General features: G+C 43.7%; 1 protein-coding gene across 5 annotated transcripts in view; it reads left to right on the top strand.

The window, feature by feature from the left end:
* SOX2 (SRY-box transcription factor 2) overlaps positions 1 to 19,648 on the top strand; it is a 1,445,341-nt gene that overhangs the window by 997,752 nt on the left and 427,941 nt on the right. The gene's annotated exons all lie outside the window — the stretch shown is intronic.

The raw sequence follows: 19,648 nt of genomic DNA, 5'->3' as shown, positions 1-19,648 counted from the left end.
CAGCCAGGCCAGTGGCCGCATCAGCTGGCAAGCGGCCAGATGAGCGGGCGCTGCCGCCCGTGGCCCACATGACAGCGGCCCAGCGGGTAATGCCCAGTTGGGCATATTACCAATCCGGGCCTGCTTACATTATGTAAGGTCCAGATGTTAATGATGTAAAGAAAAGAAAAATGTAAAATGTGTTAGTTCTGTTGCTTCATAATCTATCTACAAGAGTTGATTTATCCTTTAGGGATAGCGTGTTCTATAAGATGATAGGCAGGTGAGGCCGCTGTCTAGGGCAATGCTTGAATAAAGGGTATATATTTTTTGGCAGATGAAAGCCATTAGAATTAAAGATCACAAGTGCATAATGAAAGAAGTAACCAGTCTAGAAAGTTGTCCAGTATAGAACCACTATATGTACATCAGGGAACAAAACCATATCAATTACAATGAATACTCAATTTCAGTATACAGATCTTTTCTTTATTCTGTTGCAAGAACCCTTGTATTTTGACCAATTTTTATATTATAAGGAATTAGCCAAAGTAGAATTTAAATCCTCCATGGCTCCATAGACTTTGCCTGCCAATCACTGATTATTAGCAAAATGCATGTCAAATTTCAGTGTAATTATTTGATGCTGATAGTTATAATGCATGCTACTGTATATTGCATGTTTAGATTAAGTGGTGATAATAACTCTCATAACTTGGTTAACATCCTAGTTATTCATTGCAGACACAAATCAAGATGTGTAATTTCCATCTTATAAAAATATGAATTTGATTAAAACATTTTCTCTGTGAAAACAACATTCATTTTAATTAAATTAAACTTGGCACAAAATATTACATTTCCAATGTAAATGTTGTTTTGCATGCAAAAGCTTTTTTCTGGGACTAAGCTCCAAATTGCCAGTATTTGTGACAACTAAATCGTTAAGAGAGTTAATGAAGAAAAATGACTGGTAAGATGGTAAGATGAGGTTAAAATCGGATTGAATTTTGTTATCATGTTTTCGAACTTTGGGTTAAGAGGAAATCTCAAAACATTTTTTGTGATAACGGAAAGTGTTAAGGTTGTTAAATAGAGCAGACTGATTAGAAAGAAGGACCTCTGTGGTTCAGAACTATTCATAGACAGTTAAATGAGGTGCATTGTTCCAGTCACTGAGTACCCTTATAGTTGCTACAACCACACTGACAAATCAATCAGTGTTAGCTGAGCTCTTCAATGATCCGAATTCTCAGTTAGAGTTAGTAAGGTTTGAGGGACATTAGCAATCAACCTGTTCTGACATACTTGACCTTTACAATCTATTAGTACTATTAAATTTAATTTCTGCTGCCTAGTAGAAAAGGACAGTAATCCTCACGTTTTTGTCTAGTATTTTTGTTATTGAAAGCTTGGCAGATGACAGTAGAAAATAACATTGGTTTGCCCATGTACAATATATCTATGTTAAAGTGACAGAATTAAAAGGGGTACTGGCTCTCATTAAGACTTTCATTGAAGATACTAAACTTGGTATGGAGATTTATTTTCAGGGCAATGCACCAAAGGAAAAAGAGAAAATAGCTCTAACCAACCTAACCAGAAAGAGACCCATCTGTAGACAGTATATGTTTTGGGGTTTTTACCCCTCATCAGTACATAGCAGGATAAGAAAGCTTAAATGCAGCTCAAGGGCAATACTGCTTCTTTTTGAAGAGGCACAATTCAGAATCAAGACAAATTTTCAAGGCAATGCTCGCTCCATGGGGAAGAAATTATGCAAAGTAGCTCTTACCAGCCAAACCAGAGATCCACCCGCAGACAGCACTGCTTTGAGCTTTTTACCCTTCATCATTCTGAGCAGTATACTGGTTAGCTGAATAAGAAACTTTAAACTGCATATAAGCTACTTTTCATAAAGTGAAATAGTGGTACAGAGATTATAATACATCTAATAAAGTTTGTTGCTTGTATTATATAAATCTTTAATATATAACAAATGCAGTTCAGAGATTGCTTCCATAAATTTGAAAGCTCAATCCCAGTCCATGAGATTACCGTTAGCCAAGGTTTTGTGTTATCTATTCAGTCACATACAGTACAGTTACAGTCTATTGGAAACAGAAGCACCACCTTGACCACAGCAATAAATGACATTAGGAGCTGTTATTCAGGACATAGGTGTTTGTGTTGTAATGCTGATATGTTGTGCTACAACACTGATAAGCACCAAGCATTGAGTGTGCATGGCCCATTGAGGTAAAAAGACCTGCAGTTTGTGTGATTGTTAAGCCCCCATCTCAAATAGCGAGATCGCTGAAGCGTCACCAATTTTGTGATGCCACAGCGACCTCGCCAGCGATCTCGCTACATGTGAAACGCAACGACGACTGGCCCCCCCGCTGGATATCGCTGATCATGCTCGAATGTACTGGGCCATTTTTTCATCGTCGGTGTCCCGCTGGCCAGCGTGCACCTCTGTGTTTGACCCCGATGAGCAACCTCGTTGGCAACGCAGAACTCAGGGACGCAGGCGGGAATCATCAGAAAAGCTGCTGTGTGACAAGGTACCAACGACCGCCGAGGTCGTTATACGGATCGCCAGATCGTTGCTGCGTCGCTGAAGAGATCTGCCAGTTTGGCAGCTTACTAGCGACCATTTAGCGATGTACCAGCGATCCTTACCAGGTCGTATCATTGTCGGGATCGCTGGTGCATCGCTAAGTGAAACGGGACCCTTAGGAATTAGGCTTGTCTATTATGATGGTGATACTTAGCTGGAGGCAAAGGCTGGAGACAAGATGAAGATTGCTCTTTGTGAGAGAAGCAGCAAGCTGGAGACCCCAGTGTGATGAGTAGCCAGTGTATTCACAGCGTAGTGAGTTACCTAGTGATGTTATTTTGCCTAGAGAGACCAGCATAATGTCACAGAAAAGAAAATGATGATCTCAGCTTAGTATAGGGAACTGCTAGAGTAGTGAGCTGAGATTCTTATCAATGGCAAAGCCCATTTTGTGCAGTACCTGAAGTAGTCTGCGCTAAGCATGTTGGCAACCATATATGCTGTCCACTCTGAGGAGTCTTTGATGGCTTAGATTGGAGCCAATGTTAGTGGGGTGTTGGGAGACTTCAAACCTGGTAAATGTTAAAGCTGTGTCAGACAACAGTAAGTTGAATTTCAGCTAGGAGAAATTAATGTCCTGTGTGTAATGGAAGCTTGACTGCTGTAAGTCTTGTGATGTGGCCTGAAAGTTTTGGCCATGTAAAAAATTTGATGGAATGCAAGTTTTAAAAGTGGGTGGATAAAGAAGGGCTGCCAGGAATACATCTGAGGGCAGTTTTTACTCTCTTGTGTCACTGAGTTGTGTTATTTAAGGTGAATTATAAGTAGTCATTTAACTGTGTCATGTTCTGGAAATCTTTAAGAGTTAGATTTTACAGTGGCATGTCAAAATTACTGTTATTATGAACAGTTAAGCAAGATTAAGATGAAATGATTTCTGCAAAGCCTAAAGTTAAAGATGACACATTTCCTTTGTATTTTAGGAAAAAATATATATCTTTTACATTTTAAAAATTGCAAAAAGGAGAATGGGCCGAGGCAAAAGTTTGGTCACCCCGCATTGTTAGTACATAGTAGCACCCCTTTTTGAAAGTATCATAGCTTGTAAATGCTTTTTCTAGCCAGCCAAGATTCTTTCAATTCTTGAAATTCTTGAGGTAATTTCACCCATTTTTTCTTGGAAAATTCTTCCAGTTATGTGAGATTCCTTGGTCGTCTTGCATGCACTGCTAATTTGAGGTCCAGCCACAGATTTTCAATGATCTTCAGTTCAGGTGACTGTGAGGGCCATTGTAAAACCTTTAGCAAGCAAATTTTGAGGTAGTCTATTGTGGATTTTGACATGTGTTTAGAATCATTATTCATTTGTAGAAGCCATCCTCTTTTCAACTTCAGATTTTTTATAGATGGTGCTATGTTTGCATCAATTTTATGGTGAGGACACAGGAGAGTTTTCTTTTGAAGACTCTTCCATGAAGGTCATATTTGTGCAGGTGTCTCTAAACAGTAGAACAATATACCACAACTCCAGAGTCTGCTAAATGTTTCTGAAGATCTTTTGCAGTCAAGCGGAGGTTCTGATTTGCCTCTCTAATGATCCTACAAGCAGCTCTCACTGAAATTTTGCCTGGTATTCCAGACCTGTCAACTTACATTTCTTAATTACATTTCGAACTGATGAAAGGGCAACTTGAAAACGCTTTACTATCTTCTTATCGCCTTCTTTTGCTTTATGGGCCTTCACCGTTTTCATTTTCAGAGTGCTAGACGGCTGCTTAGAAGCACCCACAGCTGCTGTTGTTTGGCACACAGTTAGACGAGACAGGGTTTTTATAAAACTGTGAAATTTGAGTTTGATATTTTTAAATAAAAATGTAAAAGTTTGTGTTAGGCATCGGAATCCTACCGCTGCACAGGATAGATCCCAATACTTGTCTGGTTCGGCGCTGCAATTGTTGCTCAGCATGGACCTTGTTCCTGGTGTCTTGCTCAGGCTCATGGTATGCACTTGGCTACTGCTGCCTCTTCAGCTAAATCAATGGTAACCAGTGATAAACAGGTGCAGACTTGTCCTCTGGAGTCTAAGTCCAGAAATCACCTTACTGAGCATGTCCGTGATGTGACTCCTTCTCATTGGTGCTCGGAAGTCAGCTGCTCTGGTGATGTGGCAGCTCCGGATTGGTCTTTAGGCAAGGTTCTGTCCGACTGGACATGAGCTTAGTGTATAAAAAGCTCTCTGAGGTGCATGTCGGTGTGCTAGTATCATTCATGGTTGGTATGTGAGTGGATATGCTACCATTCTGACTGTACGTGTGTGTTATTTACCGCCTGGGTTTTAGCCAGTTAGAGCTTTTTGTACCCGTTTGGCTTAGCATCTCTTTCTGTCTTGTGTGCGGTTAGCACAGACGAGTTACAGAGAAAGTACCAACCAAAGAGCTGTCCTCCACTGTGAAGTCAACAGGGTCTTTTGTAGCTAGCGTCAGTTTAGCTTTTTCTTTTGACTCAGCATCTGCTTTGGCCACGTGTGCGATTGGCATGGGTCAGTTACATAGCGAGTTCAACCTTTAGCTCTACCTCTCTATGAAGCTAGCAGAGCTGAGTATTGTGCGTTCTTATCATACTGCGTGGAGTTAATGCAGTCCCACTAAGGAGTTCGCTCGCTGTCTTTACTTCGTCATTGTTCACATTAGCAGCAGTTCTACATCTCTGCACGGTGGACCCTGGGTTGTGATCGCACTTTATTATTTATTTTATTTAGTGCGATTTGCCAACACTAACAGTATACTAGTGCCAGGGTCTGGCTAGCAATGGCGGACGAACAGCAACTCAAGCGGTATATCCAGCAGCTACGGAGCAGGTTGTCCACTCTTGAGCGGACGTCTACAGCTGTGGATATTAACGCAGTGGCAACACAAGCAGCCAGCAAAGCCGCTACTATGGCTTCTGCTGCAGTCTCTGTTCCATCTGTACCGTGTTGTTTGCTGCCAAACAATTTTCTGGGGACAGCAGGGCCTGCACAGGTTTCGTAAATCAGTGCTCAGTTCATCTGGAGTTACTGGCTGCACGATCCCCAACTGAGCGAACCAAGGTGGGATTTGTTATTTCCCTTTTGTCAGGCAGAGCATTGGAGTGGGCTATGCCGTTATGGGAACGAGGTGATCAACTGATCCTTATTGCCTCTCATTTTTTGGGTGCTCTGAAAGAGGTCTTTTTGGAGCCACAAGTTACACATGATACCACACTCCAACTCCTGGCATTAACTCAGGGTTCTTCTATGGTCAGCCAATTTGCCATCCAATTCCGTACTCTGGCTTCCAACTTGGAGTGGTCTGATAAGGTTTTGAGACCTATTTTTTGGAAGGGTTTAGCGGATCATATCAGGGATGCTTTGGCCACTAGAGAGATTCTCACTACTCTTGAGGAGTTAGTATCCGTATCCACTTGCATAGATCTCTGGTGTGTTGAACAGGGATTGGAGCGAGCTCTGAGTAGTTCTGGGATTCTGTTGGTTCCAAACTTTGCTAATCCCATGAGTCCTCCAAATCAGGTTGATGACCCTGTAGAACCCATGGATATCTCCTGGGCGGAATCTAACACCCGATCAGTACTTCCTCAACCAACCTGTTTTGCCTGCAGGCAGACCGGTCATACTGCTAATAAATCTCCTAAACAGAGGGAGTCACAGCATCCAGTGGCTTTAGGAAGAGGTTCACTGGTTCCAGTTGATGTGTCCCCCAAATTGGCCTTTGGGGTTTCTTTAATGTTTGGGTCAACAACTCTCAATGCTGAGGCTTGCATGGACTCTGGGCAGAGGGCAATTTCATGTCTGCCACATTCGCCCAACAGCATGCAATTCCAGTTGTGTTGCTTCCTAAGCCAATGTCCATTCAGGTGGCTAATGGGTCTGTTTTACCAACCCTGATTTCCCATCAAACTATACCTCTTACTCTCACTGTGTCTCCAAAACATCAGAAGATAGTCTCTCTTCTTATCATGCCTGAGGGTATAGATGAACGTACATCTGGGGTTGCCTTGGCTGCGCCTCCCCATACCCTGGTAATTTTGGCCTGATAACATGCACAAAAGTTGACACAAATGGGTTTGAATGACTATGAAAGGTAACATCCTCACCTGTGACCTGTTTCTGTTTTCTTGTAATCAGTATATGCGCATAAAAGCTGAGTGAGTTTCTGGGATCCAGACAGACTCTTGCATCTTCCATCCAGTCACTGAAGTTTCTGCATTGTGAGTCATGGGGAAAGCAAAAGAACTGTCAATGCATCTATGAGAAAAGGTAGTTGAATAGTAATGAGCGAGCACTAAAATGCTTGGGTGCTTGTTGCTCGGGTCGAGCAAATTGGAATACTCGGGTACTCGGACAGATCAATGAGCTCAATGTAAGTCTATGGGAGACCCGAACATTTTTACCGCAATCCCCTCCGGGAGTCCTTTTAAGGTCTAAAACCATCTGAAAATGATGGAAACACTGCTCAAAGGACACAGGGACATTATGGGGATCGCCCCTGGAAGCATTTCTGACTCCTAGTTCATAGCTTTAACCAATGTTGTCAGAGTTTCATGCCATTTTTACCGGTGCAACAAAAAAAACATACCAAAACGAAACCAAAACGGATTTTGCTGGGAAATATGTTAAGGTACATCCTTTCCGGGTTAATGACTTGTATATAAGGCAAAATAAATAACCCCAGACCAAAATGTTCCTTCACCATTTGGGCTATGTTCAGATGCAGCATTTTTTAAGCGTTTTTCAACTTTAACATTGCTTTTAACCAATACAAATGCATTCACTGGGAAATGTCATTGTACCTAGCTGGCCATGTGGTGTGTGACACATAAGCAAACCCATCTTGTTTCATTTATGAAGGAGGGACTCTTAAAGTCACAGAGCCTATCTTTACCCGGGCATCAGGCAGCATTGATTTTCTTAAAGGGCCATTATTAAACAGTGGGTCTCCTAAACTGTAATTGCCTATGCAGTGAGTGGATGGGCTGCCAAGAATTACGACGTACCACAATACCCCTTTCACGAGAGGTTCAGGAGAGCTTCTTGAAAAAATGTTGCATTGAATGCAAGGCCTGGCTTGCCCCAAAGTTACATGAAACCCAACAAGCTTTTCAAGCCATGTACTGGATGGTTACCTGAAAATCCACTTCACATTATTCATTTTGTAATCCCAAACTCTTTTCTTATGTATTGACTGCAAGGCCTGCCCTGCTACCAAGTCATATGCATTGCAATAACCCCAATCCCCCTTTGGAAGAAACATGGAGGAGGACCTCTTAACCAAAAATGTCCCATTAAAAAGGAGCGGGTCTCCTAGACTTGTAATGCCCATACACTGTGTATGGGCTGGCAAACATTTCCCCTGTGGGGTACACCTCAACCTTTTCCATAGCAAGTATTTTACGACCAGCAAAACCACACACCCTTGTTTGGAATCTGACACTGGCTGTAGCAGCATGGAACATGTAAACCCTTTTGATCTAGTGGCGGTGGATGATGAGACTTGGAGGAAGGCCTGATTAAAAATAGGCACGATGTCTAGGAGCAGTCTCATAGACTTGGAATGCCCATACACTTAGTGTATGGGCTGGCAAATATTTCCCCTGTGGGGTACACCTCAACTGTTTTCAGAACAAGTATTTTAGCACAGCATAACTACCCACCCTTGTTAATAATTCGACCTGGCTGTAGCTGCACCGAACACATAAACCCTTTTGATTTAGTCGCGGTGGATGATGAGACTTGGAGGAAGGCCTAATTAAAAAATAGGCCCAATTTCACTTAGTGTATGGGCTGGCAAACATTTCTCCTTGAGGGTGTACATATTTTTTGTATTTTGGTGACGGGCATCATAACACCCTTGCCAAAACATAGAGTGGCCGGAGCATGACTGAATACATTCACCCTGGTTTTCAAATGGTGGTGGACGGTGAGGATGAGGAGAAGGAGGAGGAGTACACCAACTAGAAAAAATCAGGAAGCATATATCCATGTTTGGTTGTGAAGAGGTGCATGGGAATACACCTCCCAAGAAGACACGATATTGGAGTTTATGCTTTGCTGTCATCATTTGGTGGTGTCAAGAAGTCCGGCCCAATCCATCCCTTGTTCATTTTTATAAGAGTCAGCCTGTCTGCATTTTCCATAGAAAGGCGAATGCGCTTATCTGTGATAATGCAACCAGCTACACTAAAATCCCGCTCGGACAAAACGCTAGCGTAGAGAGCCAGCTCATGCCACATGTCCAGCTTGGATACCCAATAATTAAAAGGCACAGTGGAATCACGGAGGACGTTGGTATGGTTAGCAAGGTACTCCCTCAGCATCTTAGAAAAGATTACATTCCTTGTGAGATTACATGAGCGATGGGAGGGTCTTATAAAACTGTCCCAGAACTTTGTCAGTGTTCCCCTGCCTCTGCTAGAGTGGACTCGTGTCTGTCTCGCCTGTCCTGCTTGGTTGGCCAACGAACTGTTATCTCTGCTGCCAGCGTTTTGAGATGGGAATTTTTTTAATAATTCTGCAACAATGTCCCTATGGTACTGCACCATTTTGGTACACCTGTCTACCTCTGGAACAAGAGATTGAAAGTTATCCTTGTACCGTGGGTCTAAAAGTGTCGCTAGCCAGTAATGACTGGTACCCAATATTTTGACAATACAAGGGTCACGGGAAAGGCAGCGCAACATAAAGTCAGCCATGCGTGCCAGACTGGTAACAGGCAAGCCTTCCGTGTCCTCACCAACAGGACAACTGACCACGGTGTCCTCCTCCTCCTCTTCCTATTCTTCCCTGTCCTCAGGCCATCCACGCTGAACAGACGCTTTGACAGTTGTGGTTGTAGTCCCGTCTATAGTGCATGAAAATAGCTCCTGTTCTTCCTCCTCTTCCTCTTCCTCATTGTCAACCAATCCACGAAGGGATGACACGAGGCTGGGCAGTGTGTAATCACCCTGTATGGTTCCTTGATCCATGTCCTCATGCTCCGCCTGCAATGCCTCCTCTTTCATTGTGACCAGAGAGCTTTTCAGAATGCAGATGAGCGGGATGGTGATGCTAATTATGGCGTCATCTCCGCTCACAATCTTGGTGGACTCCTCAAAGTTTTGGAGGATGCAACATATGTCTGACATCCATGTCTACTCCTGAGGTCTTATGTGTGGAGTCAAACCTGAAAAACGATGGCCGTGTTGAAGCTGATATTCAACAATTGCCCGCTTCTGCTCACAAATCCTTTCTAATATATGCAATGTAGAGTTCAAAGGCGTGGGGACATCACACACCAGTCGGTGAGCTGGAATCTGAAATCGGTGCTGAAGCACGGCAAGGGTGGCTGAAGCTGTAGCTGACTTCTAAAATGTGCACACAGGCAGCGCACTTTAACCAGCAGATACGGCAACTCCGGATAGCTTTTTAGAAAATGTTGAACAACGAGGTTCAGCACATGGGCCAGGCATGGTACGTGTTTCAGTTTGCCTCGCCTCAAAGCCGCCACCAGGTTCCTGCCATTGTCACACTCAACCATGCCTGGCTAGAGATTCAGCGGTGTCAGCCACACATCTGCCTGCTCTTTCAGAGCTGTCAACAACTCTTCACGATTGTGATGTTTGTCACCTAAGCAAATTAGCTTAAGCACAGCCTGTTGCCGCTTTGCTTTGGCAGTGCTGCAGTACTTCCAGCTTGTGAATGATGTGCTCATTTCAGACATGGATGCTGAAAAGTAGGAGGAGGAAGATGAGATGCAGGAGCTGTACACAGTGGGGGCAACCCTGATTGATGTAGGGCCCGCAATCCTTGGCGTTGGGAGGACGTGTTCCTTCCCAAGGTCTGACTGGGTCCCGGCTTCCATTATGTTAACCCAGTGTGCCGTCAGCAAGATGTACCATCCCTGGTCACAAGCACTTGACAACATATCCGTGGTTAGGTGGACTTTCCCATTAACAGCATTGTTGAGGGCACGGGTAATGTTGTGGGACACGTGCCTGTGTAATGCCGGGACGGCACACCGGGACAAATATTCCCGCATGTTCCTGGCCTCGGGGTGATACTCAACTCTGCCCTCTCTTTCAAGCTACATATCCAAGCCCTTGCCTCCTCCTGCCCACTACAACTCAAAAATTTTTGTGCACGCCCTCATGATCTCTCACCTAGACTATTGCAACCTTTTACTCTCTGGCCTCCCATCTAGTACACTCAAATCCTAAACTCTGCTGCCAGAGTAATCCAACTATCCCTCCATTATTCCCCTGCCTCTTCTCTCTGCCAGGCCCTTCACTGCCTTCCTATTGCCCATAGGCTTCAGTTCAAAACCCTAACTATAACTTACAAAGCCTTCCACAACCTGTCACCTCCATACATCTGTGACATGGTCTCCCAATGTCCAACTGGGTCATGACTTCTTCTACGCTACCCCACTGTTCCGTCAGCAAGATATACCGTCCCTGCCCACAAGGACTGCCCATGAGTCTGTGGTTAGGTGCACTTTCCCTGTAACAGCATTGTTGAGGGCCCGGGTAATGTGGGACACATGCTTGCTTGTGTAATGTCGTGATGGCAGAAAAAGTAGTACATAATAATGAGAAATTGACCGAACAAAAAGCTAGTCTGAACTATTGCATACCAAAAATCACTAACATAGTAAATAAAGCCAAGGTTGCACTACATTGTACCAAAGCAAATCAGTGTGTGATGAATGAAGTGTGAATATCATAACGGCTTTAGGAAATGAAAAAAAACACATGAAATGCTTTGCACAAGATTTGGCCAAAAATTGTATTTTTTTTTATTTTTTGCTAAATAGTGCTCTATATAAGTACTGTGACACCTAGGACAAAAAGGAAAACTGGCCTAAACTGGCCAAACCTTGAGCACACACAGATATCAGCAGGCATGGAGAAATCACTACGACAAATGTGTGGCCTGTATTTTTTTTTTGCTAAATAGTGCTGTATATAAGTACTGTGACTCCTGTGATGGAAATATATACATTTCATATAGATCTCACTTGCATATATTCTTATATACTGATATACACATGTATACATAGATACAGTATATGATCACAACTACCATGAACTTTATAATCAATTGCTCAGAATGGCCCAGTGACCTCGTCAGCTATCCAGCTCTTACCAACATTGTCTCGTGGTAGCATTGTTTTGTGATATATTTGCCAGACATGAGAAAGAGGAAGTTGGACCAGATGCACCAGCCGATGTCGGAGTTTTGCTGACATTGCAGAACAATGGATGCAGTAAATTATATTGCTAGAATCAGCCTTTTGTCAAACGCTTCCATATATGTTCATGTATTCAAACCAGCCAATTACACTCTTGCACCCCTCCAATCTATTCTAAACTCTGCTGCCCGACTAATCCACCTGTCCCCCCGCTATTCCCCAGCTTCTCCCCTCTGTCAATCCCTTCACTGGCTCCCAATTGCCCAGAGACTCCATTACAAAACCCTAACCATGACATACAAAGCCATCCACAACTTGTCTCCTCTATACATCAGTGACCTCGTCTCCCGGTACTTTCCTGCACGCAACCTCCGATCCTCACAAGATCTCCTTCTCTACTCCCGTCTTATCTCCTCTTCCCACAATCGCATACAAGATTTCTCTCGCGCATCACCCCTACTCTGGAACTCTCTACCACAACATATCAGACTCTCACCTACCATCGAAACCTTCAAAAAGAGCCTGAAGACCCACCTCTTCCGACAAGCCTATAACCTGCAGTAACCACCGATCGACCAAACCGCTGCACGACCAGCTCTACCCTCGCCTACTGTATTATCACCCATCCCTTGAAGATTGTGAGCCCTCGCGGGCAGGGTCCTCTCTCCTCCTGTACCAGTTATGACTTGTATTGTTTAAGATTATTGTACTTGTTTTTATGTATACCGCTCCTCACATGTAAAGCGCCATGGAATAAATGGCGCTAGAACAATAAATAATAATAATAAATAATAAATAATAATAATAATAATTAGAAAAGAAGTTCAGCCTTATGTTAATTGACTAACCACTCCTTTCTGTACGTAATTATGAAACCATGTATATGCAATAAACCGGCAGAGTCCTGCTGGAAAGAGATGCTGCTAACAGGTGTTTAGCGTCTTCTTTTCCGCTGAGCACTCAATGAGACTCTGTTCTAATTAGAACAGGCCGCAGCACACACAGAGATATATCTATCTATGCAAATTACCATATCACACCCAGGACAAAAAAGGAAAACCAGCCTAAACTGGCCAAACTTTGAGCACGCACAGATATCAGCTGGCACGGCGATACCACTATGACAAATGTGTGGTCTGTATTTTTTTTATTTTTTGGCTAATTAGTGCTGTATGTAAGTACTGTGACACCCAGGACAAAAAAAAGGAAAACCGGCCTAAACTGGCTAAATGCTGAGCACGCACAGATATCAGCTGGCATGAAGATACCATTATGACAAATGTTTGTCCTGGTTTTTTTTTTTATCTTTTTGGCTAAATGGTGCTGTATATAAGTACAGTGACAGACAGCAAAAAAAAATTGAATTTAGGGCTAAAAAGACCAACATTTTCAGCAGACGGATGGATGAGGCATGTCACAGATATACCACACTGTAAAATATGTGGCCTGTATGTATTTTTTTTTGGGGGGGGTTCAGAAAAATAGTGTCAAGAAATTGTGTAAGACACTCAAAAAAAAATCTACTCAACCGTACCACATAAAAATTAAATATTTCTCTGCAAACTCAAAAGGGATGTTTGGGACCCTGTTATGAATGGGTCACCGAGGAGGAAAGCGCAAAAGGCTATGCCACCAGAACACCAGAGAGGTTGGTCACTCAGTGGATTGCAGACCCCTGATCTTAACAACACAACTAGCAGTAGCCGTGGAGCATTCCTACGATGCCCTAGACGCTTCGTCAAAGCCGAAGGACTAACTAAGCCTAAAGACAGAAAGGTGAAATCTAAACTGCCCCGGATCCCCAAAGGAATAGACAGCCCCCAAACATATATTGTCGGTGAGACAAGATGAAACACAGACACAGACAGTCTCTTATACTCTTGATGATGCTATGCGGCCAGCCAATCACTGCACGACCACAACAAAGATGGCTGCGGCATTTCTTTGCCTGGCAGACAAGCCCTGCATCATGATTGGGTTTCTGAAGTCCACCAAAAAAGCTGGGTGGAGACCTGAGTTCCCGCCAAGTAATTCCGGAAATGCTCGGTGCTCGCCGAGTACACCGAGTACCGTGATACTCGGGCAAGTAACAAGTAGTGGCAAGCATGTTCGCTCATCACTATAGTTGAACTGTATAAAACAGGAAAGGTATACAAAAGATATCCAAGGAATTGATAATGCCAGTTACCGCTGATCAAACTGTGATTGGCGGTGAAATCATCCCCACCAGTCAGAGAAGCTGTTCCCACACTGTCTGTAAAGTTTACTTCCGTTCACTGGTGTCAGCTAATGGGACTACAGCTCCCATCATCTGACACCTGCTGCCGCTAATAAAAGTGAAAGCTGGAAAGGCAGATGGGTGTATTCATTAGCCGCTCCTACACTGTAAATAAATAATTTTAAAAAACCTGCGTGGCTGCTCCTGTATTTTTGATAACCAGCCAGGCAAACTCAGAGCTCTGGGCTGCAGCCCTCAGCTGTCAGCTTCAGAAAGGTTGGTAATCAAGAATAGAGGGGTCCCAACACTGTATTTTTAATTATTTAAATAAATAATTTTAAAAAAAAGGTGTGGGTTCACCCCCATTTTTAACAACCAGCCTTGCTAAAGCAGATGGCTGGGGGCTGGTATTCTCAGGCTGGTAAGGGGCTATTGATATTGGCCCCCCAGCCTAAAAATAGCAGCCCGCAGCTGCCCAGAAATGGCAAATCTATTAGAAGTGTTAATTCTGGCACTTTGCCCGGATCTTCCCACTTTCCCTGTAGTGGGGTTCATATTTGTTGGGTTGATGTCACCTTTGTATTGTCCAGTGACATCAAGCCCCCGGATTACTAATGGAGAGTTGTCTATAAGGCAACAATTCATTACTAATCCTATAGTGGAATGGTAAACAAAGACACAGCCAGAATAAGGTCCTTTACTAAGACTAAATAGATATTTACGTTTTTATTTAAAAATAACAAACACAGCTATACTCACCTAACACCTAATTCCACTGAATCCCTCATTCTCCTGTAATAAAACTAAAATAAAAAACAAAAATATCCCTCACCTGTCAGTCGTTCTGTCCCATGCCGTAATCCATGTCTGGGGATTAGTAGTTTTCAACCTGGATGGTGCCAAGATGCGACCGTCCAGTCTGAGAACCATTGATGACTGAGCTGCAGGGAGCACAGTGTCAGTGAAAAAGAACTGTCTATGGATCTATGGGAAAAGGTAGTTGAACTGTATAAGACAGGAAAGGTATACAAAAGATATCCAAGGAATTGATAATGCCATTCACCGCCGATCAAACTGTGATCAGTGGTGAAATCATCCCCACCAGTCAGAGAGCCGCGGTTCCCACTCTGTCTAAAAAGGTTGCCTATGGTCACTGGTGTCAGCTGCTGGGACTACTGCTCCCATCAGCTGACACCTGTTGCCGCTAATAACTGTGAGAGTAGGAGTGGCGGATGGGAGTATTCATCAGCAGCTCCTGCGCTGTAAATAAATAATTAAAAAAAAAATCTGCATGGTTTCCCCTGTATTTTTGATAACCAGCCAGGCAAAACTCACAGCTGATAGCTGCAACCCTCAGCTGTCAGCTTCAGCAAGGTTGGTTATCAAGAATAGAGGGGTCCCCACGCCGTATTTTTAATTATTTAGATACATATTTAAAAAAAAAATGGCATGAGGTCCCCACATTTTTGACAACCAGCCTTGCTAAAGCAGACAGCTGGGAGCTGGTATTCTCAGGCTGGTTAGGGGCCATGGATATTGACTCCCCCAGCCTAAAAATAGCAGCCTGCAGCTACCCAGGAAAGGTATATCTATAAGATGCGCCAATTGTGGTGTTTTGCCTTGCTCTTCCCACTTGCCCTGTAGCAGTGGAGAGTGAGGTTCATATTTGTGGGATTGATGTCACCTTTGTATTGTCAGGTAATATCAAGCCCACTTATTAGTAATGAAGAGGTGTCTATAAGACACCTATCCATTGCTAATCCTATGGTTGTATGGAAAATAAAGACACAGCCAGAATAAAGTCCTTTATTAGAAATCATGCATAAAACTAAAATAAAAAAACAACAATATCCCTCACCTGTCAGTCATTCTGTCCCACGTCATAATGCAAGTCTGGGGGTGCCAAGATGTGACCGTCCTCTGGCTGAGAACCACTGGTGACTGAACTGCTATGAGCGCAGCGTCACTGACCGGCGGTGACGTTATCGAGGTTACCTCTGGTCACTGAGGCTGCATTCCCAGCCCAGCTGAACTGCTGCGACCTCACTGAGTTCACCACAGTTAAAGCTCAATGACTTCACAGCATATCACCTTGAGAAATTCTCACTGAATTTTTCCCATGGTGCTGAGCTCACAACAGTTCCACCCTGCTGGGAATGCAGCCTCAGTGAACGGAGGTAACCTCGATGACATCACTGCCAGTCACTGAAGCTGAGCTCCCATCAGCTCAGTCACCAGTGGTTCTCAGCCTGGATGGTCACATCCCCCAGACATAGATTACAGCATACATACTAACATACTTAGCAAGGCCAAAAAAAGACATTTGTCCATCCAGTTCAGCCTATATTCCGTCAAAATAAATCCCCAGATCTACGTCCTTTTAAAGAACCTAATAACTGTAAGATACAATATTGTTATGCTCCAGGAAGACATCCAGGCCTTTCCTGAACTCCTCGACTGAGTCCGCCATTACCACCTCCTCAGGCAAGGAATTCCAGATTCTCACTGCCCTAACAGTAAAGAATCCTCTTTTGTGTTGGTGGAAAAACCTTCTCTCCTCCAGATGCAGAGAATGCCCCCTTGTGACCGTCACCTTCCTTGGTATAAACAGATGCTCAGAGAGATATTTGTATTGTCCCCTTCCATACTTATACTGGCTATTAGATCATCCCTCAGTCGTCTTTTTTCTAGACTAAATAATCGTAATTTTGCTAATCTCTCTGGGTATTGTAGTTCTCCATCCACGTTATTAATTTTGCTGCCCTCCTTTGTACTTGCTCTAGTTACATTATATCCTTCCTGAGCACCGGTGCCCAAAACTGTACACAGTATAATACTCCCATCATGTGTATCCAGACCTCTTTTAATGCACCCCATGATCCTGTTTGCCTTGGCAGCCGCTGCCTGGCACTGGCTGATCCAGGTAAATTTATCATTAACTAGGATCCCCAAATCCTTCTCCATGTCATCTTTACCCAGTGGTTTCCCATTCAGTGTGTAATCGTGATATTGATTCCTTCTTCCCATGTGTATAACCTTACATTTATCATTGTGAAACCGCATCTGCCACCTTTTGGCCCAAGTTTCCAACTTATCCAGATCCATCTGTAGCAGAATACTATCTTCTCTTGAATTGATTGCTTTACATGGACAGAATGACCGACAGGTGATGGATATTGTGGTTTTTTTATTTTATTTTTATTACAGGAGAACGATGGCTTCGGTGGAATAGGCTTTAGGTGAGTATAACTGTGTTTGTTATTTTTAAATAAAATGGAAAACTGTGTTTAGTTTTATTTCTAATAAAGGAATTTATTCTGACTGTGTCTTTTTTACAATGTAACAATAGGATTAGCAATGGATAGGTGTCTTATAGACACCTTTCCATTACTAAGTTATGGGCTTAAAGCCACCTGACAATACAAAGGTGACTTCAACCCCACAAATATGAACCCCACTTGCCACCGCTACATCGCAAGTGGGAAGAGCTGGGCAAAGCACCAGAATTGGCGCATCTAATAGATGCGCCTTTTCTGGGGCAGCTGCAGGCTGCTATTTGTAGGCTGGGGGGCTAATAGTCATGGCCTCTTACCAGTCTGAGGCTAGTTTCACACTTGCTTTTTTTTGCAGCGCGTTTTTCCCGCAAAAAAACGCATTGAAAAAACGCATACATAAGCATACAACTGCTGCGTTTTTTTCAAGCATTTTTATGAGCATGCATGAAAAAAACGCAGCGTTTTTTTGCGTTTGTATGCGTTTTTAGCGCGTTTTTACCGCGTTTGCGTTTTTTTCCAACATTTTTAGGTGGCCCCTCACACTACCCAAACCATGACTTTACTAACCCTAACCCTGACCCTAACCCTAACCCTAACCCTGACCCTAACCCTAACCCTGACCCTAACCCTTAACCAAATCATACTTAACCCTAACCCAAACCCTAAACCCTAACTAACCCTAACCCTAACCCTGACCCTAACCCTAACCCTAACCCTGACCCTAACCCTAACCCTAACCCTAACCCTGACCCTAACCCTAACCCTGACCCTAACCCTTAACAAAACCATACTTAACCCTAACCCTGACCCTAACCCTAACCCTAACCCTAACCCTGACCCTAACCCTTAACCAAACCATACTTAACCCTAATCCTGACCCTAACCCTGACCCTAACCCTAACCCTAACCCTAACCCTGACCCTAACCCTTAACAAAACCATACTTAACCCTAATCCTGACCCTAACCCTGACCCTAATCCTTAACAAAACCATACTTAACCCTAACCCTAACCCTAACCCTGACCCTAACCCTAACCCTAACCCTAACCCTGACCCTAACCCTTAACAAAACCATACTTAACCCTAATCCTGACCCTAACCATGACCCTAATCCTTAACAAAACCATACTTAACCCTAATCCTGACCCTAACCCTGACCCTAACCCTAACCCTAACCCTAACCCTGACCCTAACCCTAACCCTAACCCTAACCCTGACCCTAACCCTTAACAAAACCATACTTAACCCTAATCCTGACCCTAACCATGACCCTAATCCTTAACAAAACCATACTTAACCCTAATCCTGACCCTAACCCTGACCCTAACCCTAACCCTAACCCTAACCCTGACCCTAACCCTTAACAAAACCATACTTAACCCTAATCCTGACCCTAACCATGACCCTAATCCTTAACAAAACCATACTTAACCCTAACCCTGACCCAAACCCCAACCCTAACCCTGACCCTGACCATAACCCTAACCCTAAACCCCCTTAACTAACCCTAACTCTAACCCAAACCCCTAAATTCCATGGTTTAAAAAAAAAACGCATATGCAAAAAAACGCATACATGAGCATGCCAGTGCGCACATATGCGCATCCATAGGCTATAATGGCCATTTTTAGCGCAAAACGTGCGCATATGTGCGCATGCGCTTTTTTGCAGGGCCAAAAAATGCAACATGCTGCGTCTGGAAAATCCCAACGCACACCCCAAAAAAACGCAGCGCATGAAAATCGCATACATGCGCTTACCAGCGCGCAGGTATGCGCACCCATGTTAAATATAGGGGAAAAAACGCATGCGCAGGTGTGCGTTTTTTTCCAGCGCTAAAAAACGCAAATGTGAAACCAGCCTCAGAATACCAGCTCCCAAAGGTTTTCTTTATTTTGACTGGTTGTCAAAAATAGGGTGACTCCACACTTGGTTTGTGTGACATTTCATTAGTTTCAAATAATAAAACAAATTGCCCTGCTACATGTGTATAAAATCGGTCCCTCAGTACTCAGTCCCCAACTGCCACAATGTCCTTTGTTGTGGCATCCCTGCCTTGTACCAGCTTGTGTCCTGGAATATCACCCTTATCCTTATCAACGCGGTTACTGTGATTGTTCACTTAATGACCAACACATATACTAGCGCTTGTGGCAAGAGACACTACATTTCCCTGATGGCACACTGGGTGAACATTGTGGATACAGGGGCTGAGTCCTACCATGGCATGGCACATTTGCTATAGATGCCGAGGATTGCTGGCCCTACTTCTATCAGGGTTTCTACTACCTCCAACACCAGTTCCTGCACCCCTTCTGCTCATCCTCACCCTCCATCTCCGATGTGCTATCTTAGAGCACGTTGTTCACATCAGCTGGAAGCTCTGCAGCACTGCCTCAGCAAAGCGGCA

This window comes from Dendrobates tinctorius, unplaced genomic scaffold (genome assembly GCF_039654945.1).
Source record: "Dendrobates tinctorius isolate UK_male_01 unplaced genomic scaffold, ASM3965494v1 ptg000060l, whole genome shotgun sequence".
Taxonomy (NCBI): Eukaryota; Metazoa; Chordata; class Amphibia; order Anura; family Dendrobatidae; genus Dendrobates; species Dendrobates tinctorius.
Note: the sequence above shows the minus strand (reverse complement) of the source record. Positions and strands in the feature narration are given on the sequence as shown.